The sequence below is a fragment of the Oncorhynchus kisutch genome, linkage group LG9, assembly GCF_002021735.2.
Source record: "Oncorhynchus kisutch isolate 150728-3 linkage group LG9, Okis_V2, whole genome shotgun sequence".
In the NCBI taxonomy this organism is placed as follows: domain Eukaryota; kingdom Metazoa; phylum Chordata; class Actinopteri; order Salmoniformes; family Salmonidae; genus Oncorhynchus; species Oncorhynchus kisutch.
The window spans coordinates 31,419,501-31,446,462 of NC_034182.2; the positions used below are offsets into that span (position 1 = coordinate 31,419,501).

Consider the following 26,962-nt stretch of genomic DNA (forward strand, 5'->3'; position numbering starts at 1 on the left):
TAGCCAGCCTGAACATAACGGACTACCATAATGTGACATTTGCAAATGCTACATATCAACTCGGTAAACGGCCCATGTATATTTAAGACAATTACATTGCTATCAACCATGTCCATGGGACCCCTAAGTGACTAGTCTACATTCTAGCCTGATAATAGTCTCGAATTCCTGGAATCTCTACACTAAATGACCACGCTTGACTTTTTTTCATCTCCAGACATTGGACAATGTTAGCTATGACAAGACCAGAAAAGGTACTGAAGCGATAACCGCTGCCTGATTAAGTCCATGTTTATGTCCTACTTAAACAAGTAGCCTAAGCCAACTTGTAAAAGGCCACAGCCTATGTTGTTGCACCACCTTCAGGCCCAAGTGAGCAATGCAGCTCCTTCGATAGATTGGCTGAGTGTCACGTGACACATACATGTACACTCAAACTCATTCCATGGAGGGCTGAGTGTCTGTGAGTTTTTGGTTTTTCCTTTCAATTTAAGACCTAGACCAAGAGGAGAGCACTTTACAAATGAGTGACCTTAATTCAATCAATCAAGGAAGGAGCAAAAACCCAGACAGTGACTTACAGCTTAAAATCATGTTTTATTGGAGTGCGAAGGGGGCTGGGACAGAAAGGGGTATTGGCTTGGCCTATTCTGAAATGAAGGGAACCATTTTTGATACGGTCATGTCAAGGGCACAATGTGACACCGACTGCAACCTACAGCTCCCCAGCAGAACGACTGCCCTCCTTTGTCCCAGAGCGTTTCCTCTTGACGTGGTATTTACTTTACTCAGGGTAAGAATTGGCAAGGCTTTGCCTTAGTTGAATACAGCACAAAAACAATGGCAACCTCTGTGTGTGTTTGCAGACAGTAATGTATTCCCAGACCAATATTTTTCCTGCTGTGTTCACTCAGTGCACATGTCAAATCCATTCCACCGATGGCTATGTACCTCATAATCAACACATTGACAAGTTAGAGTGGAAAATAGAAAATATGAATGGATTGATAAAATTAGCCTGGTTATTAATAGACCATCAACCCTCTGGATACAGCAGCTGTCATGAAAAATGGACGTCGTTGCCAAGGTGAGCTGGTGCGCCTGCGTCTGAAGGGAAATGGAGCACGTGCACAGCGGGGCAGGCGGCCAATGGGGGGAACCTGTCCACCAGCCGGTCCCCGCGACCCCAGGAGTGATGCGGTTGGGTGCCAGGCACCTAACCAGATGCAATGAGGCACTCGCCTCGGTCCACTTAATTAGCTGAGGCCTGGGCGTTTTGAAGTGAACCGCTGAAGGGCAGCTTAAATGGTAAGGCTTATCAGGGCGAGGCAGCGGTGATAAGCCTTGCCTCTCTTTTATGGGGAGTTTGTGTCTGTTTGTTTTTAATGGTTTGTGGCAGGAAAATATCCCCCAAATACTTGAGGGAGGGAGGGAAAGAATCCCACCCCCTTCGCTTTTCATTTGTCATGAATTAAAAACGGCTTAATCTCAAAGCCATATAAAAATGGGCCGTGCTTCGCAGCAGATCTGCGTCCCCGATCATTAGTCGACAATCAAAGTTGCGGGGACACTAGAGAGGTTAAGATACGCTCCTTTGAACGCTCATCTCCTCCAGACCAACCTCACATTAACTTCTTTAAACCAATTAGGAGTGTTAATGAAGTCGCCCTGGGAGTGTTCTCTGACTGTACTGTTTTGCCTCGGCAGCTTGACATTCAGAATTATCGAACTGGGAGGTGAGAAGGGAGGGGCATGCTCATCAAATGACGTCCACCTCCAAACAATGTTTAACACAAGAGGTGAACGTTGTTCCCTGGCCGTCAGTGCCTGGAAGGAGACCACTTCAAATACAATGCTCCTCTGGGACTTCATCCCTTCCCGAACCAGCCGGGCATCAGCGAATGAAAACAGATGTAAGTGCGCGGTAGCGCCGTCCCACCCGGCCGCTGAATGATGAATGACCACCGTTAATGAATAGGCTAATTGGGTGGGTGTTTGACGGATCTGATTTTGAAGATGGCTATGCTGCATGGCGACTCGGCTCTAACGCGAGGGAGAAGCGCGTTGACCCTATGAAATAAAAAAATCTGGACCAAAATCCATGCATTCCAAATGAAAAGCTCCAGGCACATTAACAGTCAAGCTCGGTCTTAAACTCAGTCTGGGGTTGCGTTCATAGTTCCCATGGCACAACCGTAAACTACACAAACTGTTAAATAGGGAGAGAATGGTGAGAATAGTAGTGTGGCGCTGCAGCAGTGCTGAGTCAGGAGACCGGCTGCCTCTCCCACTCATGATCTGAGGCCGACAGACGTTTCTGGGGGAAGGCAGGCAGAAGTGTGCCGCCCAGCTGTGATTAACCTAAGGTTGATGTCCGTGCCCCCGCGTATTCTAATTAGCATAATACTAAAATCCCCATCTATATCATTCAGATTAAGCGAGCGAGATCTTTTGCATTGTATACGTCTCAATACACCGCATCTGTCGATGTCGCACTTCCGCGTCTGCAGTGAAAGGTGCCAGCTAGAGCGGTGCTTGTCAGATCACGAGACATCCCGAAAACCGGCCTTCTCACCTGTCGTGTCTGAACGGTTTGGCCTACAAACTATTGTTTGTGGAAAGATGAGACGAACACGAAGGTGTTCTCCGTTGTGCTCTACGACCTCCACAAGTAAAGTTGATCTGCCAAATTCTGTCTGTAGTGTCCAAACCGTTTGGGCTACACACTAATACCCCTCTGTGCAAAAGTGAGACTCTCATGAACATGTACAGTACCCGTAAAAAGTTTGGACACACCTACTCATTCCTAATTTATTTGTACTATTTTCTACATTGTAGAATAATAGTGAAGACATAAAAACTATGAAATAACATATGGAATCATGAAGTAACCAACCATGTGTTAAACAAATCAAAATAGATTTTATATTTGAGATTCTTTCAATTAACAAGGTACACCTTGTTAATTGAAGTGAATTCCAGGTGACTTCCTCATGAAGCTGGTTGAGAGAATGCCAAGAGTGTGCAAAGCTGTCATCAAGGCAAAGGGTGGCTACTTTGAAGAATCTCAAATATATAAAATATATTTGGATTTGTTTAACACTTTTTTTAGTTACTACATGATTCCTTATGTGTTATTTCATAGTTTTGATGTCTTCATTATTATTTTACAATGTAGAAAACTCTTGAATGAGTAGGTGTGTCCAAACTTTTGACTGGTACTGTACATGTCGGATGTTTTGCTCAAGGACGCTCACAGGTCTCACAAGAATCATCTGAAGGTCTCTCGTACCAGTTAAAAATATTTATGGAAGTATATATGGAGACTGTTTAATGCCAAAAATATGGGGTTAAATACATGTTTTAAAATAATACAAAAATCCTGATCTTTCTTATATCTCCCAGATATAGGATGGACACTTCAGAACAAACTTCATTTTTTGATATATTTTGGGGACTATCTGTTCCATGTAGTGAATCTGTTATTTAATGCGTTTGTATGGGTTAATTGCAGGCCCAAAATAGTTTATCAAATATTTATTTTAGATTTTTTTGTCAAGGTCATTCCAAGGATAATTTAGCTTTCTTAAAACAATTCCAGATAGCTTAGTAGAACCCCTCCCCTCGGTTAGACAGGGTTTAGACTCTGATGGGTTAAATTAATCATTTTGAGCATGAACCTCGCCCTCCATTACACATCAGTGGACAATATTTGCAGGATCGAAACAAATAATAAATTACTTAATTTCAGGGATTCATGAGGGCAGAATCTGGGTCACTGTCTTTTTTCCCCTCCAACCTGGTAGGTTCCAAAAAGGCAAGCCCACATGCATGAAATATCTATTAATCTAAGCATTGATCGTCTTGGTCGTGTGTGTGTGTGTGTCTCTTTGGAAATCTGGAATAGTGACAATGAGTACAATGTGTGAGTACAACACAATGGGACAAGATGGGTGAGTGTGTGTGTGAGAGACTGTGTGTGTGTGTGCACGTCATTAGCACTACACACGTTTATATGCATTTGTATAGTACTGCTACCCAACGGTATTCCGTATATCAGCGTTCCGTACACTTGACCTAATTTTAGCACCAAAAAAATGTACTACTTCCAGGTCAACTGTAATATTAATACCATTGTAAAGCACAAGCGAAGGCTACTGAGCAATAGTGAAAGGGGCAGATATGTCGTGTGGGGAAACAGCTTTTATCACCTCTAAAATGTCAATAAAACACTATAAAGAGTTTATATTATGTCTCATTACATACCTATTTGAAGGTGGGTGTCAAATATGAATATGGGAGTTAGGGAGGTGCTAAAGTTAACTGTGGCTGTCACGGCTTTTGAGAGTCATGACGACTCGCAGTGACGACGCGAAAAATTAACTATTGGTTAACTCACAAGTAATTCACTTTACACTCACCATTGATAATGTCTTAATAAATAAATATTGTTCAATATATGAGTTCCACAAAGTAGGGAACTTTTTATTTTCAGAGTCGAAGGATGTGATTCTGTTCAAAGTGAGAGATGAAGGACAATGTTAATGAGATTGATTAGGGTTAATATTATAACTTCCAACAGCACAAGATGAATACTTAACATTACTATATAAAGCAACAATGTTAATATATTTTTTTTAATCGAACAGTTGTAACAACAACTCACCTCTTGTCCTCTCACTCTATCATATAGTGTGTGTACATGAACAACTGCTCTTTCCATGAAATATACAATAATGTCATGTTGAATTACACAGAAATCATATCCACATTGGTGAGTGCATTTCCTGGGAACTATCTTAAAATGTTACATACTTTTTTTAAATGTAATATAATAATTGAATTATGACAGGAAAATGTCTGGGAAGGGAAAGACCCAACGAGAGCCCAAGAAACGGCGCCTCCACACCTGTGAACAGCGGCAGGCTGCTAACGAGGAGGTGAATGCAGGGAGGAGCCTGAGGGAGGTGGCTCGTGCATCCTGTCAGTAGTTGTTTACAGGGAAACCAAAATGGTCCAAAAACATTCCACATAGTTCCTAACTATTGCAGTTTGGTTACAAGCTGTCTTTTAGGGAGTCCTGTTCATTTTCTTAACCTGGGCACAATCAAGAGCAGTAAGAGAGGCACGCAGGAATGTTGCGTCTCAGTTTGCGTTAGAGCATGTTTTTTGCAAACAAGTTGAATAGATATCCTACATTTCTTACGTGTGCTATACATTATTGGCATATGTTATTGTAACACAGCGATGTATTATTCACAGAGCTCTCGTGAATCGGGTTGGCACGGCAAAACAAAAGCTCTGTCAGCAGGTGACGGGTTTGCTTGTTTAAATGCAGATCAGAGGATGGCGCAGTGGTTTTCTTTTTAAGATTCTGCACATCAAAGTCTTATGCAATTCATTATTGATTGATTCAGTGTTTGTTATTGATGACCACATTGCTATTAGCACCCAACTCATGAAAAATGTGTTTAATATTAGCCATAATAATACTAATACTAATGCTCGTTTAAATGAAAATCATGAATAATTAAGGTTTCTTACAAGTGTATTTGGTTAAGTATGTTTTTTATCTGCGAGAGAAGCACTACCCCTGATGGGAAGACGCTGTACGGCCACAATGAGTTGCATAATGCTTGCCGTATGGTACGTCGTGACACGCCACGGTGTAACGTACAGTGTCGGAGGGGTGCGTTTTTTCATATTTTCTCGAATACTATTGGTCTAGTAAATCAAATTTTATTTGTCACATGCGCCGAATACAACAGGTGAAATGCTTACTTACTTAAATGCTTACAGTGAAATGCTTACTTACAAGCCCTTAACCAACAATGCAGTTTTAAGAAATTGCCTAATAAAAGTAATAGATAAGAGAATAACAAATAATTAAACAGCAGCAGTAAATAACAAAAGCGGGCTATATACAGGGGGTACTAGTACAGAGTCAATGTGGAGGCTATATACAGGGGGTACTGGTACAGAGTCAATGTGGAGGCTATATACAGGGGGTACTAGTACAGAGTCAATGTGGAGGCTATATACAGGGGGTACTGGTACAGAGTCAATGTGGAGGCTATATACAGGGGGTACTGGTACAGAGTCAATGTGGAGGCTATATACAGGGGGTACTAGTACAGAGTCAATGTGGAGGCTATATACAGGGGGTACTAGTACAGAGTCAATGTGGAGGCTATATACAGGGGGTACTAGTACAGAGTCAATGTGGAGGCTATATACAGGGGGTACTGGTACAGAGTCAATGTGGAGGCTATATACAGGGGGTACTGGTACAGAGTCAATGTGGAGGCTATATACAGGGGGTACTAGTACAGAGTCAATGTGGAGGCTATATACAGGGGGTACTAGTACAGAGTCAATGTGGAGGCTATATACAGGGGGTACTGGTACAGAGTCAATGTGGAGGCTATATACAGGGGGTACTAGTACAGAGTCAATGTGGAGGCTATATACAGGGGGTACTAGTACAGAGTCAATGTGGAGGCTATATACAGGGGGTACTGGTACAGAGTCAATGTGGAGGCTATATACAGGGGGTACTAGTACAGAGTCAATGTGGAGGCTATATACAGGGGGTACTAGTACAGAGTCAATGTGGAGGCTATATACAGGGGGGTACTAGTACAGAGTCAATGTGGAGGCTATATACAGGGGGTACTGGTACAGAGTCAATGTGGAGGCTATATACAGGGGGGTACTAGTACAGAGTCAATGTGGAGGCTATATACAGGGGGTACTGGTACAGAGTCAATGTGGAGGCTATATACAGGGGGTACTAGTACAGAGTCAATGTGGAGGCTATATACAGGGGGTACTAGTACAGAGTCAATGTGGAGGCTATATACAGGGGGTACTAGTACAGAGTCAATGTGGAGGCTATATACAGGGGGTACCGGTACAGAGTCAATGTGGAGGCTATATACAGGGGGTACTAGTACAGAGTCAATGTGGAGGCTATATACAGGGGGTACCGGTACAGAGTCAATGTGGAGGCTATATACAGGGGGGCACCGGTACAGAGTCAATGTGGAGGCTATATACAGGGGGTACTGGTACAGAGTCAATGTGGAGGCTATATACAGGGGGTACCGGTACAGAGTCAATGTGGAGGCTATATACAGGGGGTACCGGTACTGAGTCAATGTGGAGGCTATATACAGGGGGTACCGGTACAGAGTCAATGTGGAGGCTATATACAGGGGGGTGCCGGTACAGAGTCAATGTGGAGGCTATATACAGGGGGTACCGGTACTGAGTCAATGTGGAGGCTATATACAGGGGGTACCGGTACAGAGTCAATGTGGAGGCTATATACAGGGGGTACTGGTACAGAGTCAATGTGGAGGCTATATACAGGGGGGTACCGGTACAGAGTCAATGTGGAGGCTATATACAGGGGGTACTGGTACAGAGTCAATGTGGAGGCTATATACAGGGGGTACTGGTACAGAGTCAATGTGGAGGCTATATACAGGGGGTACCGGTACAGAGTCAATGTGGAGGCTATATACAGGGGGTACCGGTACAGAGTCAATGTGGAGGCTATATACAGGGGGTACCGGTACAGAGTCAATGTGGAGGCTATATACAGGGGGTACTGGTACAGAGTCAATGTGGAGGCTATATACAGGGGGTACTGGTACAGAGTCAATGTGGAGGCTATATACAGGGGGGTACCGGTACAGAGTCAATGTGGAGGCTATATACAGGGGGTACTAGTACAGAGTCAATGTGGAGGCTATATACAGGGGGTACCGGTACAGAGTCAATGTGGAGGCTATATACAGGGGGGCACCGGTACAGAGTCAATGTGGAGGCTATATACAGGGGGTACTGGTACAGAGTCAATGTGGAGGCTATATACAGGGGGTACCGGTACAGAGTCAATGTGGAGGCTATATACAGGGGGTACCGGTACTGAGTCAATGTGGAGGCTATATACAGGGGGTACCGGTACAGAGTCAATGTGGAGGCTATATACAGGGGGGTGCCGGTACAGAGTCAATGTGGAGGCTATATACAGGGGGTACCGGTACTGAGTCAATGTGGAGGCTATATACAGGGGGTACCGGTACAGAGTCAATGTGGAGGCTATATACAGGGGGTACTGGTACAGAGTCAATGTGGAGGCTATATACAGGGGGTACCGGTACAGAGTCAATGTGGAGGCTATATACAGGGGGTACTGGTACAGAGTCAATGTGGAGGCTATATACAGGGGGTACTGGTACAGAGTCAATGTGGAGGCTATATACAGGGGGTACCGGTACAGAGTCAATGTGGAGGCTATATACAGGGGGTACCGGTACAGAGTCAATGTGGAGGCTATATACAGGGGGGTACCGGTACAGAGTCAATGTGGAGGCTATATACAGGGGGTACTGGTACAGAGTCAATGTGGAGGCTATATACAGGGGGTACTGGTACAGAGTCAATGTGGAGGCTATATACAGGGGGTACCGGTACAGAGTCAATGTGGAGGCTATATACAGGGGGTACCGGTACAGAGTCAATGTGGAGGCTATATACAGGGGGTACCGGTACAGAGTCAATGTGGAGGCTATATACAGGGGGTACTGGTACAGAGTCAATGTGGAGGCTATATACGGGGGGCACCGGTACAGAGTCAATGTGGAGGCTATATACAGGGGGTACTGGTACAGAGTCAATGTGGAGGCTATATACAGGGGGCACCGGTACAGAGTCAATGTGGAGGCTATATACGGGGGCACCGGTACAGAGTCAATGTGGAGGCTATATACAGGGGGTACCGGTACAGAGTCAATGTGGAGGCTATATACAGGGGGCACCGGTACAGAGTCAATGTGGAGGCTATATACAGGGGGTACCAGTACAGAGTCACTGTGGAGGCTATATACAGGGGGTACCAGTACAGAGTCAATGTGGAGGCTATATACAGGGGGTACCAGTACAGAGTCACTGTGGAGGCTATATACAGGGGGTACCAGTACAGAGTCAATGTGGAGGCTATATACAGGGGGTATCGGTACTGAGTCAATGTGGAGGCTATATACAGGGGGGTACCGGTACTGAGTCAATGTGGAGGCTATATACAGGGGGTACCGGTACAGAGTCAATGTGGAGGCTATATACAGGGGGTACTGGTACAGAGTCAATGTGGAGGCTATATACAGGGGGTACTGGTACAGAGTCAATGTGGAGGCTATATACAGGGGGTACCGGTACAGAGTCAATGTGGAGGCTATATACAGGGGGTACCGGTACAGAGTCAATGTGGAGGCTATATACAGGGGGTACCGGTACAGAGTCAATGTGGAGGCTATATACAGGGGGTACTGGTACAGAGTCAATGTGGAGGCTATATACAGGGGGTACTGGTACAGAGTCAATGTGGAGGCTATATACAGGGGGGTACCGGTACAGAGTCAATGTGGAGGCTATATACAGGGGGTACCGGTACAGAGTCAATGTGGAGGCTATATACAGGGGGTACCGGTACAGAGTCAATGTGGAGGCTATATACAGGGGGTACTGGTACAGAGTCAATGTGGAGGCTATATACGGGGGGCACCGGTACAGAGTCAATGTGGAGGCTATATACAGGGGGTACTGGTACAGAGTCAATGTGGAGGCTATATACAGGGGGCACCGGTACAGAGTCAATGTGGAGGCTATATACGGGGGGCACCGGTACAGAGTCAATGTGGAGGCTATATACAGGGGGTACCGGTACAGAGTCAATGTGGAGGCTATATACAGGGGCACCGGTACAGAGTCAATGTGGAGGCTATATACAGGGGGTACCGGTACAGAGTCAATGTGGAGGCTATATACGGGGGGCACCGGTACAGAGTCAATGTGGAGGCTATATACAGGGGGTACCGGTACAGAGTCAATGTGGAGGCTATATACAGGGGGGCACCGGTACTGAGTCAATGTGGAGGCTATATACAGGGGGGTACCGGTACAGAGTCAATGTGGAGGCTATATACAGGGGGTACCGGTACAGAGTCAATGTGGAGGCTATATACAGGGGGGCACCGGTACTGAGTCAATGTGGAGGCTATATACAGGGGGGCACCGGTACTGAGTCAATGTGGAGGCTATATACAGGGGGGTGCTGGTACAGAGTCAATGTGGAGGCTATATACGGGGGGGCACCGGTACTGAGTCAATGTGGAGGCTATATACAGGGGCTACTGGTACAGAGTCAATGTGGAGGCTATATACAGGGGGGTGCTGGTACAGAGTCAATGTGGAGGCTATATACGGGGGGGCACCGGTACTGAGTCAATGTGGAGGCTATATACAGGGGGGTGCTGGTACAGAGTCAATGTGGAGGCTATATACGGGGGGCACCGGTACAGAGTCAATGTGGAGGCTATATACAGGGGGGTGCTGGTACAGAATCAATGTGGAGGCTATATACGGGGGGGCACCGGTACTGAGTCAATGTGGAGGCTATATACAGGGGCTACTGGTACAGAGTCAATGTGGAGGCTATATACAGGGGGGTGCTGGTACAGAGTCAATGTGGAGGCTATATACGGGGGGGCACCGGTACTGAGTCAATGTGGAGGCTATATACAGGGGCTACTGGTACAGAGTCAATGTGGAGGCTATATACAGGGGGTACCGGTACTGAGTCAATGTGGAGGCTATATACAGGGGCTACTGGTACAGAGTCAATGTGGAGGCTATATACAGGGGGTACCGGTACTGAGTCAATGTGGAGGCTATATACAGGGGGGTGCTGGTACAGAGTCAATGTGGAGGCTATATACGGGGGGGCACCGGTACTGAGTCAATGTGGAGGCTATATACAGGGGGGTGCTGGTACAGAGTCAATGTGGAGGCTATATACGGGGGGGCACCGGTACTGAGTCAATGTGGAGGCTATATACAGGGGGGTGCTGGTACAGAGTCAATGTGGAGGCTATATACGGGGGGGGCACCGGTACTGAGTCAATAGTGAGGCTATATACAGGGGGTACCGGTACAGAGTCAATGTGGAGGCTATATACAGGGGGGTACGGTACAGAGTCAATGTGGAGGCTATATACAGGGGTTACCGGTACAGAGTCAATGTGGAGGCTATATACAGGGTGGGGGTACGGTACAGAGTCAATGTGGAGGCTATATACAGGGGTAACGGTACAGAGTCAATGTGGAGGCTATATACAGGGGGTACTGGTACAGAGTCAATGTGGAGGCTATTACAGGGGGGGTGGGGGGTACCGGTACAGAGTCAATGTGGAGGCTATATACAGGGGGGGGTACCGGTACAGAGTCAATGTGGAGGCTATATACGGGGGTACCGGCACAGAGTCAATGTGGAGGCTATATACAGGGGGTACCGGTACGGTACAGAGTCAATGTGGAGGCTATATACAGGGGGGGTACCGGTACAGAGTCAATGTGGAGGCTATATACGGGGTACCGGTACAGAGTCAATGTGGAGGCTATATACAGGGGGGGGGGTACCGGTACAGAGTCAATGTGGAGGCTATATACAGGGGGGTACCGGTACAGAGTCAATGTGGAGGCTATATACAGGGGGTACCGGTACAGAGTCAATGTGGAGGCTATATACAGGGGGGTACCGGTACAGAGTCAATGTGGAGGCTATATACAGGGGTGGGGGTACCGGTACAGAGTCAATGTGGAGGCTATATACAGGGGGTACGGTACAGAGTCAATGTGGAGGCTATATACAGGGGGGTACCGGTACAGAGTCAATGTGGAGGCTATATACAGGGTGGTACCGGTACAGAGTCAATGTGGAGGCTATATACAGGGTGTTACGGTACAGAGTCAATGTGGAGGCTATATACAGGGGGTGGTGGGGGTACCGGTACAGAGTCAATGTGGAGGCTATATACAGGGGGTACCGGTACAGAGTCAATGTGGAGGCTATATACAGGGGGGGGTACCGGTACAGAGTCAATGTGGAGGCTATATACAGGGGGTACCGGTACAGAGTCAATGTGGAGGCTATATACAGGGGGTACCGGTACAGAGTCAATGTGGAGGCTAATACAGGGGGGGGGTACCGGTACAGAGTCAATGTGGAGGCTATATACAGGGGTACCGGTACAGAGTCAATGTGGAGGCTATATACAGGGGTACGGTACAGAGTCAATGTGGAGGCTATATACAGGGGGTACCGGTACAGAGTCAATGTGGAGGCTATATACAGGGGGTACCGGTACAGAGTCAATGTGGAGGCTATATACAGGGGGTGGGGGGTACCGGTACAGAGTCAATGTGGAGGCTATATACAGGGGGGTACCGGTACAGAGTCAATGTGGAGGCTATATACAGGGGGGTACCGGTACAGAGTCAATGTGGAGGCTATATACAGGTGGGGGGTACCGGTACAGAGTCAATGTGGAGGCTATATACAGGGGGGTACGGTACAGAGTCAATGTGGAGGCTATATACAGGGGGTACCGGTACAGAGTCAATGTGGAGGCTATATACAGGTATTACGGTACAGAGTCAATGGGGAGGCTATATACAGGGGGGTACCGGTACAGAGTCAATGTGGAGGCTATATACAGGGGGGCGGGGGTGGGGGTACCGGTACAGAGTCAATGTGGAGGCTATATACAGGGGGGGTACCGGTACAGAGTCAATGTGGAGGCTATATACAGGGGTACCGGTACAGAGTCAATGTGGAGGCTATATACAGGGGGGTACCGGTACAGAGTCAATGTGGAGGCTATATACAGGGGGGCCGGTACAGAGTCAATGTGGAGGCTATATACAGGGGGTACCGGTACAGAGTCAATGTGGAGGCTATATACAGGGGGGTACGGTACAGAGTCAATGTGGAGGCTATATACAGGGGGGGTACGGTACAGAGTCAATGTGGAGGCTATATACAGGGGGGGTACCGGTACAGAGTCAATGTGGAGGCTATATACAGGGGGTACGGTACAGAGTCAATGTGGAGGCTATATACAGGGGGGGTACCGTACAGAGTCAATGTGGAGGCTATATACAGGGGGGTGGTACGGTACAGAGTCAATGTGGAGGCTATATACAGGGGGTACCGGTACAGAGTCAATGTGGAGGCTATATACAGGGTGTTACGGTACAGAGTCAATGTGGAGGCTATATACAGGGGGGTACGGTACAGAGTCAATGTGGAGGCTATATACAGGGGGTACCGGTACAGAGTCAATGTGGAGGCTATATACAGGGGGTACCGGTACAGAGTCAATGTGGAGGCTATATACAGGGGGGGGGGTACGGTACAGAGTCAATGTGGAGGCTATATACAGGGGGTACCGGTACAGAGTCAATGTGGAGGCTATATACAGGGGGGGTACCGGTACAGAGTCAATGTGGAGGCTATATACAGGGGGGTACCGGTACAGAGTCAATGATGGAGGCTATATACAGGGGGGTACCGGTACAGAGTCAATGTGGAGGCTATATACAGGGGGGTACGGTACAGAGTCAATGTGGAGGCTATATACAGGGGGGTACCGGTACAGAGTCAATGTGGAGGCTATATACAGGGGGTACCGGTACAGAGTCAATGTGGAGGCTATATACAGGGGGGTACGGTACAGAGTCAATGTGGAGGCTATATACAGGGGGTACCGGTACAGAGTCAATGTGGAGGCTATATACAGGGGGGGGGGGTACCGGTACAGAGTCAATGTGGAGGCTATATACAGGGGGTACCGGTACAGAGTCAATGTGGAGGCTATATACAGGGGGTACGGTACAGAGTCAATGTGGAGGCTATATACAGGGGTTGGTGGGTTGAGGGGGGGGTACCGGTCGGTACAGAGTCAATGTGGAGGCTATATACAGGGGGGCCGGTACAGAGTCAATGTGGAGGCTATATACAGGGGGGGGGCGGTACGTACAGAGTCAATGTGGAGGCTATATACAGGGGGGTACCGGTACAGAGTCAATGTGGAGGCTATATACAGGGGGGTACCGGTACAGAGTCAATGTGGAGGCTATATACAGGGGGGTACCGGTACAGAGTCAATGTGGAGGCTATATACAGGGGGGGTACCGGTACAGAGTCAATGTGGAGGCTATATACAGGGGGGGTACCGGTACAGAGTCAATGTGGAGGCTATATACAGGGGGGTACCGGTACAGAGTCAATGTGGAGGCTATATACAGGGGGGGTACCGGTACAGAGTCAATGTGGAGGCTATATACAGGGGGTACCGGTACAGAGTCAATGTGGAGGCTATATACAGGGGGGTACCGGTACAGAGTCAATGTGGAGGCTATATACAGGGGGGGGGGTACCGGTACAGAGTCAATGTGGAGGCTATATACAGGGGGTACGGTACAGAGTCAATGTGGAGGCTATATACAGGGGGGTACCGGTACAGAGTCAATGTGGAGGCTATATACAGGGGGTACCGGTACAGAGTCAATGTGGAGGCTATATACAGGGGGGGTGGGGGGGGAGGGGGGTACCGGTACAGAGTCAATGTGGAGGCTATATACACAGGGGGGGTACCGGTACAGAGTCAATGTGGAGGCTATATACAGGGGGTACCGGTACAGAGTCAATGTGGAGGCTATATACAGGGGGGGGGGTACCGGTACAGAGTCAATGTGGAGGCTATATACAGGGGGGGTACCGGTACAGAGTCAATGTGGAGGCTATATACAGGGGGTACCGGTACAGAGTCAATGTGGAGGATATACAGGGGGGTGGGGTACCGGTACAGAGTCAATGTGGAGGCTATATACAGGGGGGTACCGGTACAGAGTCAATGTGGAGGCTATATACAGGGGGGGTACCGGTACAGAGTCAATGTGGAGGCTATATACAGGGGGTACCGGTACAGAGTCAATGTGGAGGCTATATATACAGGGGGTACCGGTACAGAGTCAATGTGGAGGCTATATACAGGGGGGGTACCGGTACAGAGTCAATGTGGAGGCTATATACAGGGGGTACCGGTACAGAGTCAATGTGGAGGCTATATACAGGGGTGGGGGGTGGGGTACAGAGTCAATGTGGAGGCTATATACAGGGGGTACCGGTACAGAGTCAATGTGGAGGCTATATACAGGGGGTACGGTACAGAGTCAATGTGGAGGCTATATACAGGGGGGGTACCGGTATGCGACAGAGGTAATGGTAGGGTAGGTATACAGGGAGGGAGGGGGGGGGGGTACCGGTACAGAGTCAATGTGGAGGCTATATACAGGGTATTACGGTACAGAGTCAATGTGGAGGCTATATACAGGGGGTACCGGTACAGAGTCAATGTGGAGGCTATATACAGGGGGGTACGGTACAGAGTCAATGTGGAGGCTATATACAGGGGGGGGTACCGGTACAGAGTCAATGTGGAGGCTATATACAGGGTATTACGGTACAGAGTCAATGTGGAGGCTATATACAGGGGGTACCGGTACAGAGTCAATGTGGAGGCTATATACAGGGGGTACCGGTACAGAGTCAATGTGGAGGCTATATACAGGGTATTACGGTACAGAGTCAATGTGGAGGCTATATACAGGGGGTACCGGTACAGAGTCAATGTGGAGGCTATATACAGGGGGTACCGGTACAGAGTCAATGTGGAGGCTATATACAGGGGGTACCGGTACAGAGTCAATGTGGAGGCTATATACAGGGGGTACCGGTACAGAGTCAATGTGGAGGCTATATACAGGGGGTACCGGTACAGAGTCAATGTGGAGGCTATATACAGGGGGTACCGGTACAGAGTCAATGTGGAGGCTATATACAGGGGGGGGGGGGTACCGGTACAGAGTCAATGTGGAGGCTATATACAGGGGGTACGGTACAGAGTCAATGTGGAGGCTATATACAGGGGGTACCGGTACAGAGTCAATGTGGAGGCTATATACAGGGGGTACCGGTACAGAGTCAATGTGGAGGCTATATACAGGGGGGTACTGGTACAGAGTCAATGTGGAGGCTATATACAGGGGGTACCGGTACAGAGTCAATGTGGAGGCTATATACAGGGGGGTACCGGTACAGAGTCAATGTGGAGGCTATATACAGGGGGTACCGGTACAGAGTCAATGTGGAGGCTATATACAGGGGGTGTGGGGGAGGGGGTACCGGTACAGAGTCAATGTGGAGGCTATATACAGGGGGGGGGGTACCGGTACAGAGTCAATGTGGAGGCTATATACAGGGGGGTACCGGTACAGAGTCAATGTGGAGGCTATATACAGGGGGTACGGTACAGAGTCAATGTGGAGGCTATATACAGGGTGGTACGGTACAGAGTCAATGTGGAGGCTATATACAGGGGGTACCGGTACAGAGTCAATGTGGAGGCTATATACAGGGGGTACCGGTACAGAGTCAATGTGGAGGCTATATACAGGGGGGGCCGGTACGTACAGAGTCAATGTGGAGGCTATATACAGGGGGGGTACCGGTACAGAGTCAATGTGGAGGCTATATACAGGGGGTGGTACGGTACAGAGTCAATGTGGAGGCTATATACAGGGGTACCGGTACAGAGTCAATGTGGAGGCTATATACAGGGGGTACCGGTACAGAGTCAATGTGGAGGCTATATACAGGGTATTACGGTACAGAGTCAATGTGGAGGCTATATACAGGGGTACCGGTACAGAGTCAATGTGGAGGCTATATACAGGGTGTTACGGTACAGAGTCAATGTGGAGGCTATATACAGGGGTACCGGTACAGAGTCAATGTGGAGGCTATATACAGGGTGGGGGTACCGGTACAGAGTCAATGTGGAGGCTATATACAGGGGGTACCGGTACAGAGTCAATGTGGAGGCTATATACAGGGGGGGTACGGTACAGAGTCAATGTGGAGGCTATATACAGGGGGGGGTGGGGGTACCGGTACAGAGTCAATGTGGAGGCTATATACAGGGGGGGTACCGGTACAGAGTCAATGTGGAGGCTATATACAGGGGGTACCGGTACAGAGTCAATGTGGAGGCTATATACAGGGGGGGTACCGGTACAGAGTCAATGTGGAGGCTATATACAGGGGGTGGGGGTACCGGTACAGAGTCAATGTGGAGGCTATATACAGGGGGGGTACCGGTACAGAGTCAATGTGGAGGCTATATACAGGGGGTACCGGTACAGAGTCAATGTGGAGGCTATATACAGGGGGTACCGGTACAGAGTCAATGTGGAGGCTATATACAGGGGGTACCGGTACAGAGTCAATGTGGAGGCTATATACAGGGGGTACGGTACAGAGTCAATGTGGAGGCTATATACAGGGGGGTACCGGTACAGAGTCAATGTGGAGGCTATATACAGGGGTTACGGTACAGAGTCAATGTGGAGGCTATATACAGGGGGGTACGGTACAGAGTCAATGTGGAGGCTATATACAGGGGGGTACCGGTACAGAGTCAATGTGGAGGCTATATAGGGGGGGTACGGTACAGAGTCAATGTGGAGGCTATACAGGTGGGGGGGGGGGTACAGAGTCAATGTGGAGGCTATATACAGGGGGTACCGGTACAGAGTCAATGTGGAGGCTATATACAGGGGGGTACGGTACAGAGTCAATGTGGAGGCTATATACAGGGGGTATACGGTACAGAGTCAATGTGGAGGCTATATACAGGGGGGTACCGGTACAGAGTCAATGTGGAGGCTATATACAGGGGGGTACCGGTACAGAGTCAATGTGGAGGCTATATACAGGGGGGGGTACCGGTACAGAGTCAATGTGGAGGCTATATACAGGGTATTACGGTACAGAGTCAATGTGGAGGCTATATACAGGGGGGGTACCGGTACAGAGTCAATGTGGAGGCTATATACAGGGGGTACCGGTACAGAGTCAATGTGGAGGCTATATACAGGGGGTACCGGTACAGAGTCAATGTGGAGGCTATATACAGGGGGGTGGGGGTACGGTACAGAGTCAATGTGGAGGCTATATACGGGTATACGGTACAGAGTCAATGTGGAGGCTATATACAGGGGGGTACGGTACAGAGTCAATGTGGAGGCTATATACAGGGGGTACCGGTACAGAGTCAATGTGGAGGCTATATACAGGGGTTACGGTACAGAGTCAATGTGGAGGCTATATACAGGGGGTACCGGTACAGAGTCAATGTGGAGGCTATATACAGGGGGTACCGGTACAGAGTCAATGTGGAGGCTATATACAGGGGGTACCGGTACAGAGTCAATGTGGAGGCTATATACAGGGGGTACCGGTACAGAGTCAATGTGGAGGGATATACAGGGGGGGGGGTACAGTACAGAGTCAATGTGGAGGCTATATACAGGGGGGGGTACGGTACAGAGTCAATGTGGAGGCTATATACAGGGGGTACCGGTACAGAGTCAATGTGGAGGCTATATACAGGAGGGGGGTACCGGTACAGAGTCAATGTGGAGGCTATATACAGGGGGTACCGGTACAGAGTCAATGTGGAGGCTATATACAGGGGGTACCGGTACAGAGTCAATGTGGAGGCTATATACAGGGGGTACCGGTACAGAGTCAATGTGGAGGCTATATACAGGGGGTACCGGTACAGAGTCAATGTGGAGGCTATATACAGGGTGTTACGGTACAGAGTCAATGTGGAGGCTATATACAGGGGGGGGTACCGGTACAGAGTCAATGTGGAGGCTATATACAGGGGGGGGTACCGGTACAGAGTCAATGTGGAGGCTATATACAGGGGGGGGGGGTACGGTACAGAGTCAATGTGGAGGCTATATACAGGGGGTACGGTACAGAGTCAATGTGGAGGCTATATACAGGGGGTACCGTACAGAGTCAATGTGGAGGCTATATACAGGGGTACCGGTACAGAGTCAATGTGGAGGCTATATACAGGGGGGTACCGGTACAGAGTCAATGTGGAGGCTATATACAGGGGGTACCGGTACAGAGTCAATGTGGAGGCTATATACAGGGGGGTACCGGTACAGAGTCAATGTGGAGGCTATATACAGGGGGTACCGGTACAGAGTCAATGTGGAGGCTATATACAGGGGGTACGGTACAGAGTCAATGTGGAGGCTATATACAGGGGGTACCGGTACAGAGTCAATGTGGAGGCTATATACAGGGGTTACGGTACAGAGTCAATGTGGAGGCTATATACAGGGGGGGGTACCGGTACAGAGTCAATGTGGAGGCTATATACGGGGTACCGGTACAGAGTCAATGTGGAGGCTATATACAGGGGGTACCGGTACAGAGTCAATGTGGAGGCTATATACAGGGGGGTACCGGTACAGAGTCAATGTGGAGGCTATATACAGGGGGTGGTACCGGTACAGAGTCAATGTGGAGGCTATATACAGGGGGGTACCGGTACAGAGTCAATGTGGAGGCTATATACAGGGGGGTACCGGTACAGAGTCAATGTGGAGGCTATATACGGGGGGTACCGGTACAGAGTCAATGTGGAGGCTATATTACAGGGGTGCCGGCTACAGAGTCAATGTGGAGCTATATACAGGGGTTACCGGTACAGAGTCAATGTGGAGGCTATATACAGGGGGTACCGGTAACAGAGTCAATGTGGAGGCTATATACAGGGGTGGTGCCGGTACCAGAGTCAATGTGGAGGCTATATACAGGGGGGTATCCGGTACCAGAGTCAATGTGGAGGCTATATACAGGGGCTACCGGGACAGAGTCAATGTGGAGGCTAATATACAGGGGGTACGGTACAGAGTCAATGTGGAGGCTATATACAGGGGGCACCGGTACTGAGTCCAATGTGGAGGACTATATACAGGGGGTCTCGGTACAGAGTCAATGTGGGAGGCTATATACAGGGGGTACGGTACAGAGTCAATGTGGAGGCTATATACAGGGGGGTATCCGGTACAGAGTCAATGTGGAGGCTATATACAGGGGGTACGGTTACAGAGTCAAGGTGGAGGCTATTACAGGGGGTACCGGTACGAGTCAATGTGGAGGCTATATACAGGGGGTACCGGTACAGAGTCAATGTGGAGGCTATATACAGGGGGTACTCGGTACAGAGTCAATGTGGAGGCTATTATACAGGGGTACGGTACAGAGTCAATGTGGAGGCTATAACAGGGGGTCACCGGTACTGAGGTCAATGTGGAGGCTATATACAGGGGGTACCGGTACAGAGTCAATGTGGAGGCTATATACAGGGGAGTACCGGTACCAGAGTCAATGTGGAGGCTATATACAGGGGGTACGGTACAGAGTCAATGTGGAGGCTATATACAGGGGGTACCGGTACAGAGTCAATGTGGAGGCTATATACAGGGGGTACGGTACAGAGTCAATGTGGAGCTATATAAGGGGGTACCGGTACAGAGTCAATGTGGAGGGCTATATACAGGGGCCGGTACAGAGTCAATGTGGAGGCTATATACAGGGGGGTACCGGACAGAGTCATGTGGAGGCTATATACAGGGGGTACCGGTACAGAGTCAATGTGGAGGCTATATACAGGGGGTACCGGTACAGAGTCAATGTGGAGGCTATATACAGGGGGGTACCGGTACAGAGTCAATGTGGAGGCTATAGTACCAGGGGGTACCGGTACAGAGTCCAATGTGGAGGCTATATACGGGGGTACCGGTACATGAGTCAATGTGGAGGCTATATACAGGGGGCTATAGGTACAGAGTCAATGTGGAGGCTAATATACAGGGAGTACCAGGTACAGAGTCAATGTGGAAGGCTATATAAGGGGGTACTGGTACAGAGTCAATGTGGAGGCTATATACAGGGGGTAGACTGGTACATGAGTCACATGTGGGAGGCTATATACAGGGGGTAACGGTAACAGAGTCATTGAGCTATCAGGGTAGCGGTACAGAGTCAATGTGGAGGCTATATACAGGGGTACCGGTACTGAGTCAATGTGGAGGCTATATACAGGGGGTACCGGTACAGAGTCAATGGGGAGGCTATATACAGGGGGATCCGGTACAGAGTCAATGTGGAGGCTATATACAGGGGGTACGGTACAGAGTCAATGTGGAGGCTATATACAGGGGGTACCGGTACGAGTCAATGTGGAGGCTATATACAGGGGGTACCGGTACAGAGTCAATGTGGAGGCTATATACAGGGTATTACGGTACAGAGTCAATGTGGAGGCTATATACAGGGGGTACCGGTACAGAGTCAATGTGGAGGCTATATACAGGGGGGGTACCGGTACAGAGTCAATGTGGAGGCTATATACAGGGGGGGGGTAGGTACAGAGTCAATGTGGAGGCTATATACAGGGGGGGTACCGGTACAGAGTCAATGTGGAGGCTATATACAGGGGGTACCGGTACAGAGTCAATGTGGAGGCTATATACAGGGGGGTACGGTACAGAGTCAATGTGGAGGCTATACAGGGGGTACCGGTACAGAGTCAATGTGGAGGCTAGGCTATACACAGGGGGGGGGGGTACGGTACAGAGTCAATGTGGAGGCTATATACAGGGGGGTACCGGTACAGAGTCAATGTGGAGGCTATATACAGGGGTTACCGGTAGGTACAGAGTCAATGTGGAGGCTATATACAGGGGGTACCGGTACAGAGTCAATGTGGAGGCTATATACAGGGGGTACCGGTACAGAGTCAATGTGGAGGCTATATACAGGGGGTACCGGTACAGAGTCAATGTGGAGGCTATATACAGGGGGTACCGGTACAGAGTCAATGTGGAGGCTATATACAGGGGTACCGGTACAGAGTCAATGTGGAGGCTATATACAGGGGGTACCGGTACAGAGTCAATGTGGAGGCTATATACAGGGGGTACCGGTACAGAGTCAATGTACCAGTGTTGAGGTATTTGTGGTAATATGTACATGTAGGTAGAGTTATTAAAGTGACTATGCATAGATAATAAACAGGGAGTAGCAGCAGCGTAGAGGGGGGGGAAATAGTCTGGGTAGCCTTTTGATTAGATGCTCAGGACTTTTATGGCTTGAGGGTAGAAACTGTTTAGAAGCCTCTTGGACCTAGACTTAGCTCCGGTACCGCTTGCCGTGCGGTAGCAGAGAGAACAGTCTGTGACTGGGGTGACTGGAGTCTTTGACAATTTTTAGGGCCTTCCTCTAACACCGCCTGGTATAGAGGTCCTGGATGGCAGGAAGTTTGGCCCCAGTGATGTACTGGGCCGTACGCACTACCCTCTGTAGTGCCTTGCGGTCGGAGGCTGAGCAGTTGCCATACCAGGCAGTGATGCAACCCGCCAGGACGCTCTCGATGGTGCAGCTATACCATGTCAACGTTGCTAACACCCCGGATTTTGATGCCAACACAGTCGCTACATTCCCATTCGTTTTCATTGCAGCTTCATTTAAATGCTCCAGTTACGCAAAATGTGTACGGAACACCGTTAGGTAGCAGTAGAAACACACTTACTTTTCATCATGATTCCTGCTAATTACAAACTAATTGTGAAAAGTGTCAAATCGGCCTACCTCGTTTGTTGAGGAAGAGATCTGGATGACCGTGCTGATGGCTGCCTCCAGGTAGTCCCTCTCAGGCTGGTCAGCAGCAGACAGCTGTCTAAGTACACCTAGAACTTGCCGGCGTCCAGCGTGACTCTCATGACGATGACCTGACCAGACGAGACGAGGGAACAAAGAGAGAAGACAGTGAGACGTGGACTGGGAAGAGAAAATGGCTGCCGATGGGGTTATAGGATAAAGTCGCCCCTAAACACTGATCTGAGTTCTAGATTGTAGTTCGCTCCTAGTGGTTCAGGTAAGGATTAGCTTTATCTTAGATCGGTGCCTAAGGGCCAATCAGAAACAGCAGCTCAGAGCAGGAGGGAAGAGCTGACAGACAGGCATGGGAGAGTGACGTTAGTATAGTGCAAGTAGATAAGAGGTATTTAGAAGTTGGAGAATGGTATGGTCTGGTGTACTCTCACCACAGGGTTGTTCAGAGTGACAGCCGATGCAGGTGACAGATGAAATAAATCATTATAAACTGGGTGGTTCGAGCCCTGAATGCTGATTGGCTGACAGCCATGGTATATCATTAATATATCATGTGTTTTTACTACTCTAATGACGTTGGTAACCAGTTTATAACAGCAATAAGGCACCTTGGGGGTTCGTGGTATATGGCCAATATACCACGGCTAAGGGCTGTATCCAGGCACTCCGCGTTGCGTCGTGCTTAAGAACAGCCCTTAGCCGTGGTATATTGGTCACATACCACACCTCCTCGGGCCTTATTGCTGTTATAAACTGGTTAGCAACGTAATTAGAGCAGTAAAAATACATGTTTTGTCATACCCATGGAACAGATCATAGACAGCATGAGCCAGAAAGAGGGTGTAGATTGGACACAGGCCAAGTGAGAGGAGCCAAGATGGTGGATATATCACAGGAGGACAGAACCCCTGACACATGAGGATCATGGCGCTCAACGTCCGAATAAGTCTGGGCACACCATGTTCTCCCCAGGGCCCATTAGATCAGAAGCACATTAGGATTCTGATGGGAGGCGGCACGCCTCTCTGCTCTTCCATTTTCGCTCAAATAGTTCGGCCCAGCGTCTCGCCACCATTTCGCTTTATGCACTGCGAGACATAATTGCTCTTAATCAAGGCAAATTAAACTTCAAATTTGGGAGAGGGGGGGCAGGGGGACATGAGCGGGGTCGGGCCAGGAGGATGGATGCCAGTAACCTAGACCTTATTTAACAGTCCCTTATCTCTTGTATAACCTTCGATGCCATTCCTGACAACAACTAGTCATTACCCATCTGCTTTATGAGAATTGTGTCCGGCACATTCGGCCTATAAAAAACTGCATGCCTCTGGTCTCCTCCCACTCCCAACCCCCTCCCATCCTTGGCTGATTACCTCAGAATGGGCTGACCCGGGGAGCAATCTCGGTGCTGCTGCAGAGGGGACTCGCTGTGCATTTCTGAGCTGAATGGCTGCCGTTTGTCTTTTCCTCAATAGACACTCCGCTGTCAGCCCGTGGAGAGACTGTCAGCAAAAGGTGAAAAGATGAGGAGGAAAAAATGGGGAGGGAAACTAACACTGTCTGCCACCAAAGATTTTTTTAGAGGGGAGTGGGAGTGTGTGTGTGTGTACTCACGCAAGTAGGAATGTGCACACAGAGAAGCAGACTCTCGTATAGGATAGAGCAGGAGTACCTAGTGGAAGGTAGTAATTGAGTCTAGGAGAGTGGACAAAGGAAAGATGCGCTGGTATGGTAACATGTAGCAAAGGCAGGAGAGAAGCCAGTAGGATCAGACAGTACAGACAGAAGCAGTAAAGAACACCGTATGACTCTATGAGATGATGTGGAATGTAGACTGGCGAGTGGGAACTGTTGGCAAGGCCAGGGTTCCATTCAGCAAGCACACGCGTGAAAGCCCAGATCGCTTTCAGTGGGGCACAAAGTTAACGAAACGTTCAGATAGAACTGACATGTTCCTCTGACAATTAGAAATCAGGTCTGCTCTATTCAGGACATTTGTACCCACACCACTCAGTACATTGCACCCGGGGGTATGGAGGTTTGACATGTACCTTGAGGTCGGACTTCTGCGGACCCACCTCTTTGAGGACGCCCATGAGGGTGTCTGTGGCCCGTGTTCATGAGGGTGTCTGTGGCCCGTGTTCATGAGGGTGTCTGTGGCCCGTGTTCATGAGGGTGTCTGTGGCCCGTGTTCATGAGGGTGTCTGTGGCCCGTGTTCATGAGGGTGTCTGTGGCCCGTGTTCATGAGGGTGTCTGTGGCCCGTGTTCATGAGGGTGTCTGTGGCCCGTGTTCATGAGGATGTCTGTGGCCCGTGTTCATGAGGATGTCTGTGGCCCGTGTTCATGAGGATGTCTGTGGCCCGTGTTCATGAGGATGTCTGTGGCCCGTGTTCATGAGGATGTCTGTGGCCCGTGTTCATGAGGATGTCTGTGGCCCGTGTTCTCTCGTGGGCCTCGTCCCGGATGACGCCGTAGCGCGCCAGCAGGGGGTCGTTCACGGCCTCCCGCAGCAACATACCATCTGTCATGTGCATGCACCGAGGGAGAAAACACAACACAAAGTGGACATTTTAATCAAACAACTGAAATACTGTGTCCTGCTATGTTAACCAGGTCTATCTTGTTAAAGATATTTAGAATTTGACTTTTTGGCTAACAGAGAGACAAGACAGGGAGGTGCTTTCTGAACTTCTCCAATAAGAATGCTCATTTTGGTTTTCCGTTGAAAATGGTTATTGCTACGATGTGCCCCCACTGAACAACCCCAGTTTTTGGCTTCAGTAGACTAGCTCTTACTTGAGGAATGTCTTGGCCGAGCTGCAGTCCTTAAATCTAATTGAGTAACCCACCTCCTTGCCACCCCCTGGGCCACGCTCATGGCTTCCTCCCTAATGGGCTGGGTACAGGTCACTGCCTTCTTAGGGCCGCCCAAGAACTTCACCTTCTGAGGAGGGGGGAGAGGGACAAAAGGAGATGGAGAGAGGAAGAGGTCATTCAAGCACCCTCATTTGTACTCTTTACCTTCCCCACCTTCCACAAATCAGGAGCCAAACCAATACCATTCAAAAGCACTTTACAAAATGATACTGACGATAGCTTTGAGTAAGAAACACAGACGTTTTGATAGCACAGATGTTTTGAAGAGCAAAGCATTAATAAACTACCATTTACTGTCTGTAAACCCCATGGCAGCATCCCCGATTGCCCACCCCCCTCTCCTATAAAATAGACAGCGAGCTCCAGAGATGCTGCGATGATAGCTTGTATTAGACAGAGTCTGACAGCTCTCTACTGATGTGCACGCCCGGTGGGGATCCCCCTACTTGCTGTTCAAAACACGAGGAGACCTAAAGTTAGAAACTGTTCCTTCCGCTGGATAGCCTTGGGCTCGGATGAGTTCCCGTTAGTAGCAACCAACCTCTTTGCCACGGTTAGGGAAAACACACACTCTGCATTTAACATGTCAACAAATCAAGATGGGGGGGGGAAGGAGATGGGTTTCAGCGGCAGGATGAGTCTGCAGTAAATAAAGAGTGGGAGAGTGTGAGGACACCCAGGCATCTCATTATTGAGTTATCAGTTGGCTTTTCTTAGCTGTGGACACGATTTGGAAAGGCACACACCTGTCTATAAGGTCCCACAGTTGACAGTGCATGTCAGAGCAAAAACCAAGCCATTAGGTTGAAGGAATTGTCCGTAGAGCTCTGAGACAGGATTGTGTCGAGGCACAGATCTGGGGAAGGGTACCAAAACATATCTGCAGCATTGAGGTCCCGAAGAACACAGTAGCCTCCATCATTCTCTAATGGAAAAAGTTTGGAACCACCAAGACTCTTCCTAGAGCTGGCCAACCAGCCAAACTGAGCAATCGGGGGAGGAGGGCCTTTGTCAGTGTCACACTGTATAATGATAGGAGACAGGCGCAGTAATATGTTTTTTATTTCTCCACCCAAAATAAAGTACATCATGAAAACTATGGGGACGAAGACCAAAACAAACACTTATAAACACTACCATTCAAAAGTTTGGGGTCACTTAGAAATGTCCTTGTTTTTGAAAGAAAATCACTTTTTCAAATTGATCAGAAATACAGTGTAGACATTGTTAATGTTGTAAATGACTCTCGTACCTGGAAATGGCATAGTTTTTTATGGAATATCTACATAGGCATACAGAGGCCCATTATCAGCAACCATCACTGTGTTCCAATTGCACTTTGTGTTAGCTAATCCAAGTTTCTAATTTTAAAAGACTAATTGATCATTAGAAAACCCTTTGCAATTATGTTAGCACAGCTTAAAACTGTTGTCCTGACTAAAGAAGCAATAAAACTGGCATTCTTTAGATTAGTTGAGTATTTGGAGCATCAGCATTTGTTTGTTCGATTACAGGCTCAAAATGGCCAGAAACAAAGAACTTTCTTCTGAAACTCGTCAGTCTATTCTTGTTCTGAGAAAGTAAGGCTATTCCATGCGAGAAATTGCCAATAAACTGAAGATCTCGTA

At 48.7% G+C, this 26,962-nt stretch overlaps 1 long non-coding RNA gene across 3 annotated transcripts in view; it reads right to left on the reverse strand.

The window, feature by feature from the left end:
- The window catches only part of LOC109896458 (uncharacterized), a 55,218-nt gene that overhangs the window by 24,611 nt on the left and 3,645 nt on the right, over positions 1-26,962 (reverse strand). For 2 of the 3 annotated variants that reach the window (XR_004211061.1, XR_004211060.1), the window contains exons 3-6: positions 25,307-25,401; positions 24,071-24,978; positions 23,830-23,958; positions 22,433-22,572 (exon numbers count right to left, since the gene is read on the reverse strand). This is a non-coding gene — a long non-coding RNA (uncharacterized LOC109896458). The remainder of the gene's footprint in view (positions 1-22,432; positions 22,573-23,829; positions 23,959-24,070; positions 24,979-25,306; positions 25,402-26,962) is intronic. The other variant, XR_004211062.1, reaches the window with a different exon arrangement.